The sequence below is a fragment of the Ascaphus truei genome, chromosome 4 (assembly GCF_040206685.1).
Source record: "Ascaphus truei isolate aAscTru1 chromosome 4, aAscTru1.hap1, whole genome shotgun sequence".
In the NCBI taxonomy this organism is placed as follows: domain Eukaryota; kingdom Metazoa; phylum Chordata; class Amphibia; order Anura; family Ascaphidae; genus Ascaphus; species Ascaphus truei.
The window spans coordinates 37,240,236-37,256,111 of record NC_134486.1 but is presented as its reverse complement, the minus strand read 5'-3'; the positions used below and the strand labels follow the sequence as shown (position 1 = coordinate 37,256,111).

The 15,876-nt window shown below is 39.3% G+C and overlaps 1 long non-coding RNA gene across 1 annotated transcript in view; it reads right to left on the bottom strand.

The window, feature by feature from the left end:
* LOC142491927 (uncharacterized) overlaps positions 1 to 15,622 on the bottom strand; it is a 37,789-nt gene extending 22,167 nt beyond the window's left edge. Inside the window, exons 1-3 of the long non-coding RNA XR_012800592.1 lie at positions 15,471 to 15,622; positions 11,324 to 11,441; positions 9,578 to 9,726 (exon numbers count right to left, since the gene is read on the bottom strand). This is a non-coding gene — a long non-coding RNA (uncharacterized LOC142491927). The remainder of the gene's footprint in view (positions 1 to 9,577; positions 9,727 to 11,323; positions 11,442 to 15,470) is intronic.
* Positions 15,623 to 15,876: the final 254 nt, after the last annotated feature.

Below are 15,876 nucleotides of genomic sequence, written 5' to 3'. Positions count from 1 at the left end.
TGAGCCTTGGGACCTTGGATAAATATCTGAACTTTTACAAAGAGGCTCTGATTCTTTTTATCCATTGCTTGTGTGAGCGAAGGACAAAGAAACCATTTAGTGCCTGGTCTCAAGCACTTTCAGTTAAGTGCATATCTCACCATTTTTCCTGTTCTGAACATGTTATGAACGTGCTTCACTATATAATTTTTTTTCAGTTTTATCTTCACTTCACTTTTAAGGTGTGCTGATCAAGCTGGACTTTATTGTATCCATCCAGGCTGCAACTGCAGTCTAGGCCCTGTGCAGGAGTTTAACCCCAACACAGCCTGTTCGTATCAGGACTTATAGTGTTGAGGCCAGTGGAAAGGCTAAAGCCAGGGGCACTAGTCTACATCCTCCCTCTGGTGAAAAACATCCTCACAATCCCGCATGAGGAGCATCATTTATGCACCACCAATAAATTGTGCAGGCCCACAGAATTACAAGACCAACAAAGTAATAACAATACAATACACTACAATACATTAACAATGTTGGCATAACTGGTTCCTCCGGTCCAGGAGAAAATTTTGCCCGGTTGCAGTACAGTTCCTGCTCTATGTTACCTCCCGTCTCAATATGCAGCACCTCTCCTGCTGTAATCAATAGTAATGATCAGGGTCTGGCTTCGGTACAAGCTTACCCTCCTTATCTGGCACTGTCACCGAGTAGCATCTCTTCTTGCCATACTCACTGACATACTCTACTCGGTGCAGATGAATATTGCCTCCCACCTGCCAGATCTTAACCAAATACTCAGCGTGACCTTCCCTAAATACAGCTGTAGTGTTATAACCCACCGAGGTAGTCAGTCAAGGCAGTCAGTCACCCACCCAGGCAGTCACCCACAAACTCAGGCTGTCGAGGTCGAGGTTGGAGAGATGCGGATTGTTGAAGGTACTAGCCGTGGTCAGGATTGGAGAGGTGCGGATCATCATGGTACTTTGCCGGGTCAGGAGTTTAGAATAGCAGAGTCCAGAAGAAAAGCCGAGGTCAGAATCAGAGGAATTAGGTACCGGAAAGCAAGACAAGACTGTGGAGGCAACGGTATCAGTGAACACTTCGCACATAGGAAGGTTTATGCTCAGCCGATTTGCCAGTGGGCATAAATAGGAGACAAGAACCAATGAGGAACAGGCTGGAGGAGGCGCGTCAGTAAGACTGACCGTAATAGGCTGATAGGGTGCAGGAGACAGGTATGAGGAGCATCCCAGAAGCAGAACGATGACGTGGCCTATGTGTGCTGCGCACCAATGATGTTGTCATGTGGGCGGAGTCTGGAGGCAGGACCGGAGAGAGTGGTATTATCCTCCGCGTGGGATGCACGCACGTGCCTAGCATGGCGGCTGTTCCCAGGAGAAGCAAGAGAAGAGTCGTGGCTGATGGAAGGAGTGGAGGGCCATATCACGGGTTGGGGTAGGTTACGAGTGCGCCAAGCGCGTCGCGGATCACGGATCCTGACAGAATCGTAGTTATAATATTTATTCGTTTATGAATTGCAAGAGTAAAGAGGTTATATATTATCTGACCTGTCCCAGTAAATCGATCTACATGGGAATGACTACAAGGGAAGTGAGGTTCAGAGTTTTAGATCATGGCAGGAATATACATAATGCACAGAAGGATCTAGATGCCTTCAAAACGATCACATCAGTGGCCCGACATTTCTTATTAAAGCATGACTCTAACCCAAGTCTGTTGTCAGCCCTTGCAATAGACAAGGAATCTTTGGGGATTAGAGGAGGTGACTTAGAGAATGCACTTTTACAGAGAGAGACTAGATGGATCGTTCAGCTGGAATCAATGATACCTAAGGGGCTGAACGACTACTGTATCTAGGGTTTGCCATGTTTCTGTGAATTAGTGTCATCTGAGGTGGCATTACTATAGCTTCAGTGTTTACTTTTTGCTTAGGATTGCTGTTTGGCTTAGCTGCATGCCTATACTGTATGTCCTAAAATGTGATTTGTGTAGAAGTTTATATGATGTTTTGATTATGTACTCTCCTATCTTCTATTTTTTCATTTGAGGTAATGGTTAATTTGGAAAAATGATGTATGTTGATCTAGACTAGGAAAAGCAGCACTACTGCATAATGAGATGATAAATTCTTGGTTGGAATAGTTCACCCCTCCAATAGGTAATATCTGTGCTGAGAAAGTGACTGTCCCAAATAGATGTATGACTGGTATACTATAATCCCACGTAGCAATGTAGTAAGGATATGATAATAGACACCTGCCGGTGACCAGTACAAATGAAACCTCCAATTCCACAAAACAGTGTAATAACATCAATTTAGCATCCAAATGAAGATATAGACCAAAATGGAATAAACTCACATGGGGTGAATGTCCTTAATCTGTAGTGAGTCCGTTGTATCCAGTGGTCAAGGGGTAAAGTGTGCCTCAGTCAGTAGATTGAAATGATCAGAAAAAGGAGAAAAAACAGAGCACAACATCCAGTGCTGGTGAGCCAGCAAATAACAACAAGACTGCGTTCCCACAATAAAAATGAAAGCTTATTTAATGGATCACAGGAACAAACAAATACACCAATGCGTTTCGGACTATAAATAGCCCTTTATCAAGGTGAATACATGCTTACCTTCTGGGGTGCTTTATGTACATGATCGCGGTGCAGCCGGCGTCAATCGCCACCACTTCCGGGTGCGTCAAGTGACGCGGGCGTATGACGTCAATGCGCCAATACTCGAACATTTACGTTTGATTACAAAAAAAGATATTAACCATCCGGTGTCCCAACATTTCACTAATTGCAGTTTGGGCAATATGGACAATTTCTCATTTTTAGGTATAGAACATGTACCGTGTCCAATTAGAGGATGCAATAGATTAAATATCCTAAATAAAAGAGAACTATATTGGATTTTTACTCTTCAAACACATATCCCATACGGTCTTAATTCAGACTGGGATATAGGGGCCCTCGTTTTTGACACATGAGAATAGGTCCATGCTTATCCACAAGGTCTCATGTGTTGTTTTCTCTTCTGAGTTAGTTATTAGATGGACTTTAACAAGGTTATCAGATGGCCTTTAACGATCTTATAAATAATATGTTTATTATCGTTACTATTTTTCTAATATATATTATATATTGATTTATGTTGTACATATATAAGGATCGATGTTATAGACCATCATTGCAATTGATAGTGTAAAGGATGTTTAACATTCAATATTGAACATATACATGAATATCTTGCTACTGTTGCATTACTTAGTAATGTATTCATGTCTTAGAGGTATTCTATTTTTCAAGTTCAGTCTCAATTTATTCCTTTTATGTATTGGTTTCTAAAAAAATAAGAATAGAATTTTTTACAGAGTTAGTTATTTTCAAACCCCTCTTCAAACACATTACTTCACGTTAGTAGGGTATATGTATACCCAATATCTAAGGATTTCACTTGTTACTCTGTTTGATTAATTGTTTTTTAGTTTTCTCTTTTTAATATTATATGTTTTCTCAAATTGTCTATGTCCTTAGCTATAATAATACCGGAGTGCTAGTGTTCAGTATTAATAAAGTTCAGTATTAATAAAGTTGTTGTTGTTTCTGTACAATGATCGTGACGCGCTGACGTCATACGCCCCGCGTCACTTGGCGCATTGACGTCATACGCCCGCATCACTTGACGCACCCGGAAGTGGTGGCGATTGCGCCAGCTGCACCGCGATCATGTACATAAAGCACTCCAGAAGGTAAGCATGTATTCACCTTGATCAAGGGCTATTTATTGTCTGAAACGCTTTGGTGTATTTGTTTGTTCCTGTGATCCATTAAATAAGCTTTCATTTTTATTGTGGGAACGCACTCTTGTTGTTATTTGCTGGCTCACCAGCACTGGATGTAGTGCTCCGTTTTTTCTCTTTTTTCTGAGGTAATGGTTAAGGCAGTATCTCTGTATGGACCACCCATGAAGATATCCCAGATGAAATCGTGCTGCATCTCCAGTGTAACAGCTTGGGGATTTCAGCTCCATCCCTTACTTTTGCATAGTGTGCCAATGTTGGTGTGCAGACGGATTCAATCGCTATTGGTTTAGCTCCAGTGACGCGATGCAGAAGTGAATTTACATTTGAGTAACGATGTGAGGCGTCATTGGATACTGAACACACCTCCACTCTGTATAGATCTATTCCCTCTATTCACTACTCCCGCATGACGCAGATGTAGCTGTATGCTTGGGCGGTGCTACGAGGTGTCCATGAAGACTGCTCTGAGTCTCGTCCTGCACGTACATACTCACTTGCGGTAATCAATCATCCCGCAATGATGTTTCAACCAATGATAATTGAGAAATTTGTCGGAACGCCCTGACCATCATCTCCACTTTCTTTTAAATTGCACCTTGTTCTCAGCTGTCTCTACACTCCTTGAAGAAGCTGTTATGGCGAAACACGTGTAGAGTGTGAGCTGCTGCGGACCCCAAGACATTATGATGTGCACTATCCATTACTGCTGACCATAGGAACTGAACTACAGTACCTCAGGCACTGCTCTTTTTTGGTTTGGGACCACAGGAAGATGCCAGATTTCCAATTGCACATATTACCTTACATGGGGGATACATTTTTTTTTTAAAGTTGTCCCTCTTGTACTTTGAAGGACTTTGTATGCTACTCTTAGACAAGACCCTTTCTAAGGAACCTACAGGACATTATTTAACCTTAACTAAGCGGATCCTTTGATAACTTATTGTTGTTATACATTGAGTATGGCCAATTATAACTCAGCTCTTTTTTCACACATTCCAGTTCTCATACTATTTCTGGGGGTGACTTCATGCTTGTGACTTATATCTTCTGGTGTGTGTGTGTTTTGCTTGTGATATCTAGTCATCAGCTATAAATTGTGTGTCCTTTAGGTCATATTCATATTGATGACTGGCCGGTCTTGATGACTCAGGGTACTTGTTTCCCTGAGTTTCATCTCATACCTCTAGCTGTATTATTGTAATATTTGCGTGTAGGTTTAGACCCATGTCCTTGCAGTATATGGTTTGCACTTACTTTGTCTCTTTTGGGGTACCGCCTTATTGGTTTTATATGTATTATGCTGTTATAATTTAATATATTAACGTGAATATTTTTCAGGGATATTTTGAGTGCTCAATTTGAGACTTCATGTTCCATTTTTGTGTGTATTTTATCAATGTTATGGAGCAAGAAGTGGCAACATTAGCAATAGCATTAAGGTGAGGGGCGAATCAACCCTAAAAATGCAAATGGAGACTGTTTTAGGGTGAAATTCTATCTTGGCTTTATGGAGCCTGTTCCTTTATCCAGGCAAAACATACAAAAAACAACAAAATAGCAAACCTCTATCTCTTTGAAAGGGCTAACTTATTTCCCCAGACCCTATCTGCAGGATTGGAGGAATATTCCCATTACCAGCCTATCACCCCAAAGTCTCAGGAAGTACCTTAAGCAGGTGACCCTCAATGTCAGTCTCTGGCAGGTTCCTGGGTCCTCTGTGTCCAGGAAATATAGGTCTCTGGGTGTCTGGATATCTTGATCTTATCACAGCCTTTTTACTCAAGACAGTGTCTGTGTGCAGGCTTCTCTGCTCTCCTTATGTCAGCCCAAATGTGAGCTAAGGAATCTCTTTCCTGTTTCTCACACCAGGCTTTTCTCAGAGTCCTAATCAGCCAGATTGAGTCTGGTTGAATGCTTGCTTCTAACTTTTCATATTCAAATAGTTTCATAATTTTTTCTAGCTCGTGAAGCTTTTCATTCTTTTTATTGACATGGTCAGTCAAATCAGAATTTTCTTCTTTCAGCCTTGTATTTTCTCTTTTTACAGACTCTGTAATATTCAGGGCCTCTTTGTAGTCCTTCTTCCATTTATGCACTTCTGAGTTGAGACTCCCGGTCTTCTGGCGTGAGACTTCTATCTCTAGGTTGAGGTGTGAAGCTCCTTCTGAGAGTCTTTAAGATCCATATTAAGATTGTAGATAGCATTTTCAGAGATGATCAGCTCCTCAGCAAGACTATGAAGTTCCTTTTTAGAAACTTCCAGTTCTGTACGGTGATTGCTGATCTCTTGGTGTGAGGCATTCAGTTCTATGCGGAGAGTGTGAACCTCATTCTGAGAGACTTACACTTCTCTATGGCAATTGCGAACCTCTTGCCGAAAGATTGTAATCTCTTTCAGTGCCTCACTGGTTCTGGCTCTGCTTCCCTGGTATGGTTGGTTGAGGGTTCCTCACTGTTGGCACTGAACAGACACTTCTTTGTGTTACAAGACTTCTGCCTTGGGCCCTCTGGATATTCTGTCATCTGCGTGATGAATCCTCCATTTTCTTTAGGCTGCAGGGCATCTCGGACCCCCTTTTTCTCCGCAGGATCTGTGGACGTGTCTGTTCCTTCCACGGTAAGTGAAGAACCGCTTTTCTTTTTCCGCCTTTTTAATTTTGGACGACTGTCCCATCAGGGATACTGGGGTCTTTGTCTTTATTTGTAACTTCAGCAGCTTCACTGTATCCGCCAGGCTTTTCTTGCAGTTGCATTAGCTGGCAGGAATATTCGGGGTCATAGAGACCTGTTAATTTGGTTCGTACCGAATTTAGGCACCTGCACCATACTTGGGGTGTTTTGTGGGTGTGACTCGGTTTGGGTTCCCCATAAGAGATATATTCATCCTTATCCATATCCTGATAGGACCGGAAGGGCCACTCTTCCGTGGGGTAGGGTTCATTACAGGAATGCCACATCTCGTCTTCCATTTTGGTACTATCAGGTGTATTTTTCTTCCCAACCTAAGGAGGCACTATTACAGCTGGTTTCTCTGTATTCAATAGAATCCCAGCTGGTAGTCCTACAGGTTGGCATACTTTGCTTGCAGAGTTCGTAGCTCTCACAGGCGTCTCTGTAGACGTTTTATTTTCTTCTTCTTTACTTTTGCAGATTCTGAGACATCAATAGTACTGTGCACACATTCTTTCTCATCAGTGATACTTGCTAAGAAAAACTTCTGCATTTTCCTTGTTACCACAGAGCCTTGCTTGCTGCTGCAGTTCCTTGGCACGTTGAAAAAAATATTCCTCTGGCTGCTGCCTTTTTTCTGGGGCCACATAGGGATCATCCTCATCATCCGAATAAGGCCTGAAGGGACACTGCTCCATGTGGCTGGGCTCATTATATCAAGAACACATTTTCTTCCCCATTCTTGCAGAGTCTGTATTTGACTTCAGCTGGGCGGCCATTTTAAAATCCCATGGTTTTTTTTCTTTTCTTTCACCAGTGGTGGGGTAGACTCTGGTAATAGCATCAGTCCCTTGTGTGGGTCACCGTCTGTCGCAGTCTTCCCAGTCAAACTGTGGCGTTGTGGCTTTCTCCAGTGCAGTTGTAGCTTTCCTGCCTGGATGTGTAGCCCTTTAAATCTGGTCACTTCTGCACGTGATTCTTTGTTTTGTTGCTCCGGCTGTTTGCAGGAACTGTATGCAGGCAAAAGCCCTCACATTTTCACAGGCAGTCTCCAGGGCCCCTTTGAAATTCACGGGCCACCTCTCATCCCAACTTCTGACACCATATGTAAGAGATGTGTACAGAGGTATGCAAATGTTTTAGGGTGAAATTATATCTTATCTTTGTTGAGCCTGTTCCTTTATACAGGCAAAACATACAAAAAAACAACAAAATAACAAACCTCTATCCCTTTCTAAGGGATAACTTATTTCCCCAGGCCCTAGCTGAAGGACTGGAGGGATATTCCCATTACCAGCCTATCACCCCAAAGTCTCAGGAAGTACCTTAAGCAGGTGGCCCTCCATGTCAGTCTCTGGCAGGTTCCTGTGTCCAGGAAATATAGATCTTTGGGTTTCTGGGTGTCTTGATCTCAGCACAGCCTTTGTGCTCAAGACAGTGTCTGTGTGCAGGCTTCTCTGCTCTCCTTCTGCCAGCTAAAATGTGAGCAAAGGAATATCTTTCCGGTTTCTCACATCGCTTTTCTCAGAGTCCTAATCAGCCAGGTGGAGTCTGGTTAATTGTATGTATGCAATTAACCAGCTTGCTGCTGGATTTAGAGGCAGTTTCTCTCAAACAGTGATAAGTCCCTGTTACAGGGAACTATATGGATATTAGTGTTGCTGGCTGTATTGAAAAGAGCAAAATAGGGCTTGATTAAATTGGGATTATGAGCTGCTCAGTCTTTCATGTATTGGGTTTCAGGCATTTAGCTGCACTCTGGGATGAGATTACCATGAGACAGTTGAAGACCTATGATTGTACTGCGAGATGAGATAAAGTTGTATGTCATCTGCATACAGGTAATACTTCAAGCCAAATGAATTCAGAAGATCACCAAGGGAGAGTGTCTAGAGAGAAAAGAGAAGAAGTCCCGGAACCGAGCTTGAATTACACCAACAGATAGATCAGCAGAGGACAAAGAGGATTTAGCAATAGACATACTAACTATAGTAAAGACAAATTTTCCCCCATTGCGTCCTTAATGTCTTTTTTTCCCCCCAAACCAGATTTGTGCACATGAGTTCGGCCCTATTATACCACTTGTCAAGGCAGATGTAATCCAGTGCTCTGTATTGTAAAGTTCTTTGTTTTCCTCTTAAGGCAATATGTGTTGTGCAGTCCTGAAGACTTTCAAGAGGGACTGTACAGAGGTAGCAATTTGTGGAGAGGTAGCAGTGTGGACCTGACAAACAGCATACTGTAGGTGTGTGGTAGATGCAAGTAGATATTCCATCTCACACTTGAAGTCAGTTAGAGACCTTTCCCCAGGCACTAAACACGGTAGGTGTGTCTGTATGCGATCTTCTTGTGTTCAGTAGTATACAGTAGAATTAGAAAAACAGTTACTTTAAACACCATAATTATTGTGACAAACAAATGGCACACACACACAACATTTCTTGTATGACCATATAATAACCATTCCCCGCTGCTACAGACTATGCTAAACAATCTTCTGAAAAGGATTAGGAATAGTACCTTTTGATTTTTTCAACAAGATGTAGAAAGATATTTATGACATATAGGAATGTCTCCAAATGTACAGTCCTGAATACTTTCAACATTTTACCAGAGTTTGTGTGATCTGATTGGCAGCAAAATAAATAAGAAGGGTGGTCTGTTTAAGGCACCTGTCCAAGTCCAATCACATTACATTTTCATAGTATCAACATTTGAAAATACTCTGGTTGTTGCATTAACAAAACTGAATGGGAATATCTCCAACGCAGATGGCATAGCACATGACAGAAGCATGCAGATCAATGAGCAAGTTTATGCATATGAATGAACAGCTAGTGAAAGAATAATTAGCACACTAAAAACGTTTGTAGCAGTAACACAAACAATTACATCATTTTGAAGATATATAATTCGTCGTGCAATATTTATTTTTTCATTCTGATTTAAATCCAAAACCAGAAGGAAACACTGCAACTAAGTAATTATTATTATTATTTTTTTTTTTAAAAGCCTATTTCTTAGCATACGTTAAATATGTTAAACACTTTTTAATAATGGGTGATTTTAACAAGCTTAGCAGTATAACTAAAGGAAATTACCTTGAGATTGGCATGGAGAGCAAAGGCTCCATATTTAATGATAATAGAATCAAAGCAGAATGTCATTTCTCTCCAGGACTTGGATAAACTGGAGACTTGGCAGTTAAATGGCAGATGAGTTTTAACAAATTCCTGAAAATGCAGGTCTCCTGTAGGACAGAGGTACAAATTAGAGCTCTACTCACAAGTTCACAATGCAATTCTTCATTTGTTGTAACAGCCAAGAACAGAGGAGAAACATGTAGATGAGTTTTAATACAGATAAATGTAAGGTTATGCATTTGGGAAACAAGAATAAATAGGCGACTTACGAATGAAATGGGGCAAAAGTAGGTAAATCCTTGGTGGATTGCTGCATACAGCACTCACAGGACAGAGTCAGGCTACCTAACAAGAAGGCAGTCTGCTCTATTACCAGAGTGCAACTTGCGGTACATGTCTAGTACATTAATTCTTTACAATAAGAGCCACTGCACTATACAGCTAGTATCAATGTACTATATTACTAATGCAATACTCCTCTGATACGAAGGACTCTAACATGGTGTGCTACTGTATGAGTCCTACTAATTACAGACTCTAAATATCCACACATTGATGGGTCTTTTTTGGGTCTTGTGCATTGTATATACCACATTACTGTGGATATCCACAGATGTGCAATACCTGTGATTTGGCCTGTTTATTATATCAGCTGAATCTCTAACAGGTAATACCAATATACCCTTAAGATTATATATTAAGTGCTTATTTACACCTGTATTTCTTTTTAGATATTTGCTGTTGAGATATTTGAATAGAGTACATCTCTACCTGTAATCTACTTTTGATTTGTTCAACTTGTGGATATTTTATACCACCGGTCCAGCTACCTAGCTAACCTTTGATCTGATTACCTACAGTAACAAACCAAATAACAGTATACGGAACAAAAATAGATCAAGGTGACTGTTGTTCCATGAACAAAAAATGAGAAACTCACCAGCAAAAGGTAACTAAAAACACTTTATTGGAACTACATTAAAAAAAAGTATGAACAGAAAAAACTCTCCTCCACGCATTTTACACCCCCTAATGGCGCTTTTTCAAGGAGAACTCCTTGGAAAAGTGCCATTAGGGGCGTGAAACGCGTAGGAGGAGAGTTTTTTCCGTTCATACTTTTTTTTTATGTAGTTCCAATTTGCTGGTGAGTTTTCCCATTTTTTTTTCATGGAGCAGCAGTCACCTTGATCTATTTTTGTTCCGTTTACCTACCATCCGTAGGATCCGTTTCGTTCCGTTTACCTAACCATCGGGGTTATAGTAAAAGATGCTTGCAGTCGAGCAGCGTTTGTACAGCCAGTGCCAGGCTCAAGGAGTTGCAAGACGGTGAACACTAGTGAGTACAGGCTACTCTATACCGGCATATCAGGAGACATGGGTAAGGGCATTTGCTTAACATATTCCCTCTAGATGTCTCCCCCTGCCCTCCACTTATCTACATGAATTGTCTAGCTGCAGCAATCATCTTCCAGAACCCGAGTTTATAGGCTCTGTATAGATACTATATCCATATATATACCTACTTGGTAGCTTAACCCCCTAGAGCCTGAAATCGGTTTGGTTTTCAACAGTTAACAGTATACCCACCACCCCTCCCACCACCCTCCTAGTTTTAATTTGTTAGTTTCATTGTTGCCTTATTTTTTATTTTACACATTAAATGTTCAATCCTAATTACCTTCATTTATCGTAACACATACTTACCTTTGGTGTGAGCACAATATACTTGGGTTTCTTTTCACTTTTGTGTGCGCTCTTGATGGACGATTTAGGAGTGCTGTAGAAAGCCGGCTTGGCAATAGTGCCCAATTAATGGCAGTATCTGCAAATGCAAATAAGATGTTATCTTGCATTAAATGGGGTATGGATGGAAGGGAAGCAAGTATAAGTATGCCACAATATAAAGCATTAGTAAGACTACACATTGAATATGGAGCACAGTTTTGGCCACAACGCCATAAAAAATACATTACGACCTTCAAAAAGTGCAGAGAAGAGTAACCAAAATAATAAAGGGGATGAACAATCTGATTTATGAGGAGAGGCTAGCGAAATTAAATTTGCTTACATTAGAAAAGATGCATCTAAGATGGGATGGTATAACTATTTACAAATATATTCAGGGTCAGTACAAGGAGCTTTCAAAATAACTATTCATCACAGGGATGATACAAATGACAATGGGTCATGCTTTAAGGTTAAAGGAAAGAAGATTCAGCAGCAACAAAGGAAAGGGTTCTTTACAGTAAGGCCAGTTATAATGTGGAATTCATTACCCATGGAGACTGTGATGGCAGATACAATAGATATATTAAAAAAAAAAGCTGGACATCTTTTTAGAAAGGAAAGGTGTACAGGGTATACAAGTGTATACCAAATAAGTGAAAATGCAAAAGATGTTGACCCGGGGAGTAATCTGATTGCCGTTATTGGAGTGAGGAATTTATTTCTCCCCTAAAGAGACTTATGACTTAATGTTTCACAGGGTTTTTTGTTTTCTTTCCTCTGGATTAATAAACTGTAGTAAATACAAATATAGGATTTCTGTCGTCTAAATTTAACATAGGTTGCCTCGGTGGACAAATATCTTTTTTTCAAACTCACGTACTATGTAACTACTGTCCGTAAAAACAAAAGTCAAGGATACAGATAAGGTGTATTTTATTACATTGTACATATTGTCATCCATTTACTTAACATTTTGCAATACAAAAAAGAAAACATAGTGAATGGGAAGTCCCTTCCCTAAGAAGCATACATTTCATTTGCCATAGTGTGAGATATACAGTACATTGACAGTAATAAATCTAATTGCATTAGGGACTTTAATTCATACTTGAGAGGATACGTGATACTTGAGAGTATGAATTTAAGTTCAATATTTGTGTACCAGGTTTCTTTGAAACAGTAGGATTTCAACTGTGCCTTGGAGATAAAGACAGAAGGAGTGTGGTAAACAGTGATATTGTGAAATAAAGAACAGATGCTAAACAAGTGCCTCGGAAGTTAAAACAATGACACTGCCTTAGTGCAGTGGAGGCTGATTCAAACCCAGTGTCAACTTCGTGACCTTGGGCAATTCACTCTTATTTACCTGTGCTGCAGGCACCACAATATAGATTGTAAACTCGTCGAGGCAACAACTATGCCTGTAACATGTTATGAACGGAGCAGCGTACCGCACGTTATATTGTGAAGAGCTTTGAGTAGCAATGAGAGAAAAGCACTAATTAAAATAAAGTTATTTTTTTTTCTTCATTTTTTCATTATTATTTGGACATAGTGGTGCATTAAAAGTGTACCTTTGTTTCTTTATTAATGAAAAGAAACATGTCTGTTCCATTTTATTTAGAAGTTATTATGAATGTACCAATGGAGGTTGCACTGGCAGCACATACAGTACTGTACATTATGGTGACATTTCCAGTACTGTGTCAGAGGTCATACTAGATATTTCATTTTGCTACTCTCTCTCTCTCTGAGTGGTCAGTTCAGAACTCCTACTATAGACAGTCACTGCAAAGAATGTTCTGAATTAAATCAATGTGGAGATCTATGAAGCCATCAGCCGTTAACAATACGACCCTTTCTTTTCTGGTTCCAAGGAATCATTGGGGTTCATGTTTATATTGGTTGTATTCAAACTAAACTTATTGGAGACCAGAGGTAGTACAAAATTAAGGTAAAACATCAGAACAGAGAGCGCTGTTTATCAAGGCACAACTGGTGCTATTTTGGGGCAAAAAACCTCCGCTAGATGTATAAGACTAAAAAAAAATAAATAAATAACTGCACGGCCATGTGCACTGAAATGAAAGTATGTACATCTTTTCCTGCTTATTATTTCCCTAACAGTAACAAACTGTGGTCTCCATTTATTAGTGTGACATGGACACTACTAGAAATGCATGAACTTCCACTTAAGTGAATAGAAACATCAGAAATAGCTAGCTTCATTGTTCCCCCAGGTATGATATGTTGGTGTATTGTTTATATACTGCCCAAACATTGCCAGTGAACCCTATGAAAATTCTGTGATATTCTGAGTTATACTGGGATATATCTGTGACAACAATTTTTACATGCTACATCAGCACATCTTCATAGATTGATACTCTGTCCATAAAAGCAAAGCTTTACAATGCACTAGGCTCTCAACCACACAATTTATTTGTACAAATTATACAGAACCCTCCCCACCCCTCTTATATACATATTTTAGTCATTCTCGCAAGGTCAAAAGTCAGTAAACGCAAAGTTATGGGTCATTCATTTTCATTTCATCTCCCTTCTGCTTCTGTATAACATTACTTTATTTATTCCACATGGTAGAAAACTAGTGATGTAATTTGTGATTTATTGGTAATGTAAACATTAATAAACTGTAATTATACTCAACTCGACTGTGATTGCAACACAAACCACTACCTTGAAATAGTTGAAAGTAATTAATTCAACACGCCAACAGTGTTATGGATCTCTAGAGTCTTCACTCGCGGATCTGAATTATAATGAACAAACATAAACACACAATGCAAAAGCATGTTTTTAATAGACGTTACTATTTCTAGGAAAAAATGTCAGTCACTATTTATGCCGCGAACTTATACATCTTTCTTTAGATTTATAAGATCAAAGTTCTAGTCGGTGTATTGGTCCTGGAGAAATGTACATTTGTTGCAACTTGTCATATCTTTTAGGGGTCCAACATTAGGATTTTTCATGGCTAAAACTATAGTGTATATAGAGCTTTTGAAATTATATGTTTCTTCTTCAAGGGAAGGCTTGAAGAAGAAACTAACAGTACTGTATGAAGCTTCAAAAGCTCTGTACACTTTATACCCTAATATTTGTCCCATAAAAGAAAACCACACCAACAATGAATCTATATATTCGTGTTTATAAAAAAATCAAATGAAAAAAAATATTGCGAGTTTATTTCGTTTTTAAAGAAAACATTGTTTACCTGAATATCACTTGCGTGTGTATATAAACCTTCACAAATAAGTCACAGCATGTTTTGTTTGAAATGAAAGCAACAGTATGATTCCAATCAGTTACAGCATGGTGCATTAGCACAATGTGCTCGTAATATGGGTTTACACAATTTGAACAATCATTTACTGCAGTAAAACTGTGTCAAGTATTTTTATGGGTTTTTTTTTTTTTACATTTTAGTGAAGTTTTTATGGAATACGGTTGTACAGAAAATAGGAAAAAGGAAGGGTAGGGAGTACAATAGTACAAACACGCATCTTAAGTAAACGTTTCTATTAAGTAATATTAATAGCACTGTATTGGTATAGTGGATTTGAATTCCAAAATGTTCCACATACTGTAAATATACCCTAAAAATAGATGCAGCTACCTCTGGAGATTATTCATGGCAGAAAATGACTGGTCCTTTAGTCATATTGGCTTCCAAAAGAGAGCGCAGCAAAGGGAAAAATGATAGCATTATTACACAATTAAAACTAGTCAAGCTCAGGCACAGTAAGAAAGAAGTAATTTGCTCAACATCATACAGTCCGTGTAATTTGCAGAGGATAGAATCAAATCCACATGGTCAACAACTGCACCAAGCCTCGTCCAATTAAATCTCTCTCTTCAAAGGCAACTCTGTTTTAAGCGATTTTCCTACATACTTAACTGAGTTTTGAAATGTATAGGGCAAGAGGACATTTAAAAACAATAATTATTCAGTTACTTTTATGTTACATAAACATACAAACATGTCTGAATACAGATGTCAAATTGCATATTCAATATCTACATGACATGAAAGGGAAATGTTTGCATACAAGATCCAGACAACATACTGTACAGTACTGTAAAAAACACTTTAACTCACATGATTTGCCATGATTCAGTATCCATAAACCTCAGGGTTTTTTCTCTCGAAAGTCCTCCGCAATCTCTGGTAATTTTCCGAGTGAGTGAACAACCGAGATAGTAGTGTCTCACGTCAATTATTGTCACAGTAACTCATCTGAACCATCCATGAAGTGAGTCATTTTGGAACTAAGGGAGTGATGACATACATAAAATTTCCTTTTGTCTCCTTAAAATAATGCTAATTGCAACAATATGTTTCAAAAGTATGGGCAGCAAATCCGTTTAACCTACTTTATGTTATGAGAGGAAATAACATATTTGGACATCCTGTTTAGTAAATATTTAATTATCAAAATCTCTTACACCTACAGTAATTTCTTTAGTGTTGACACAATTTGTCCTCACTAGGAACCACCAAATAT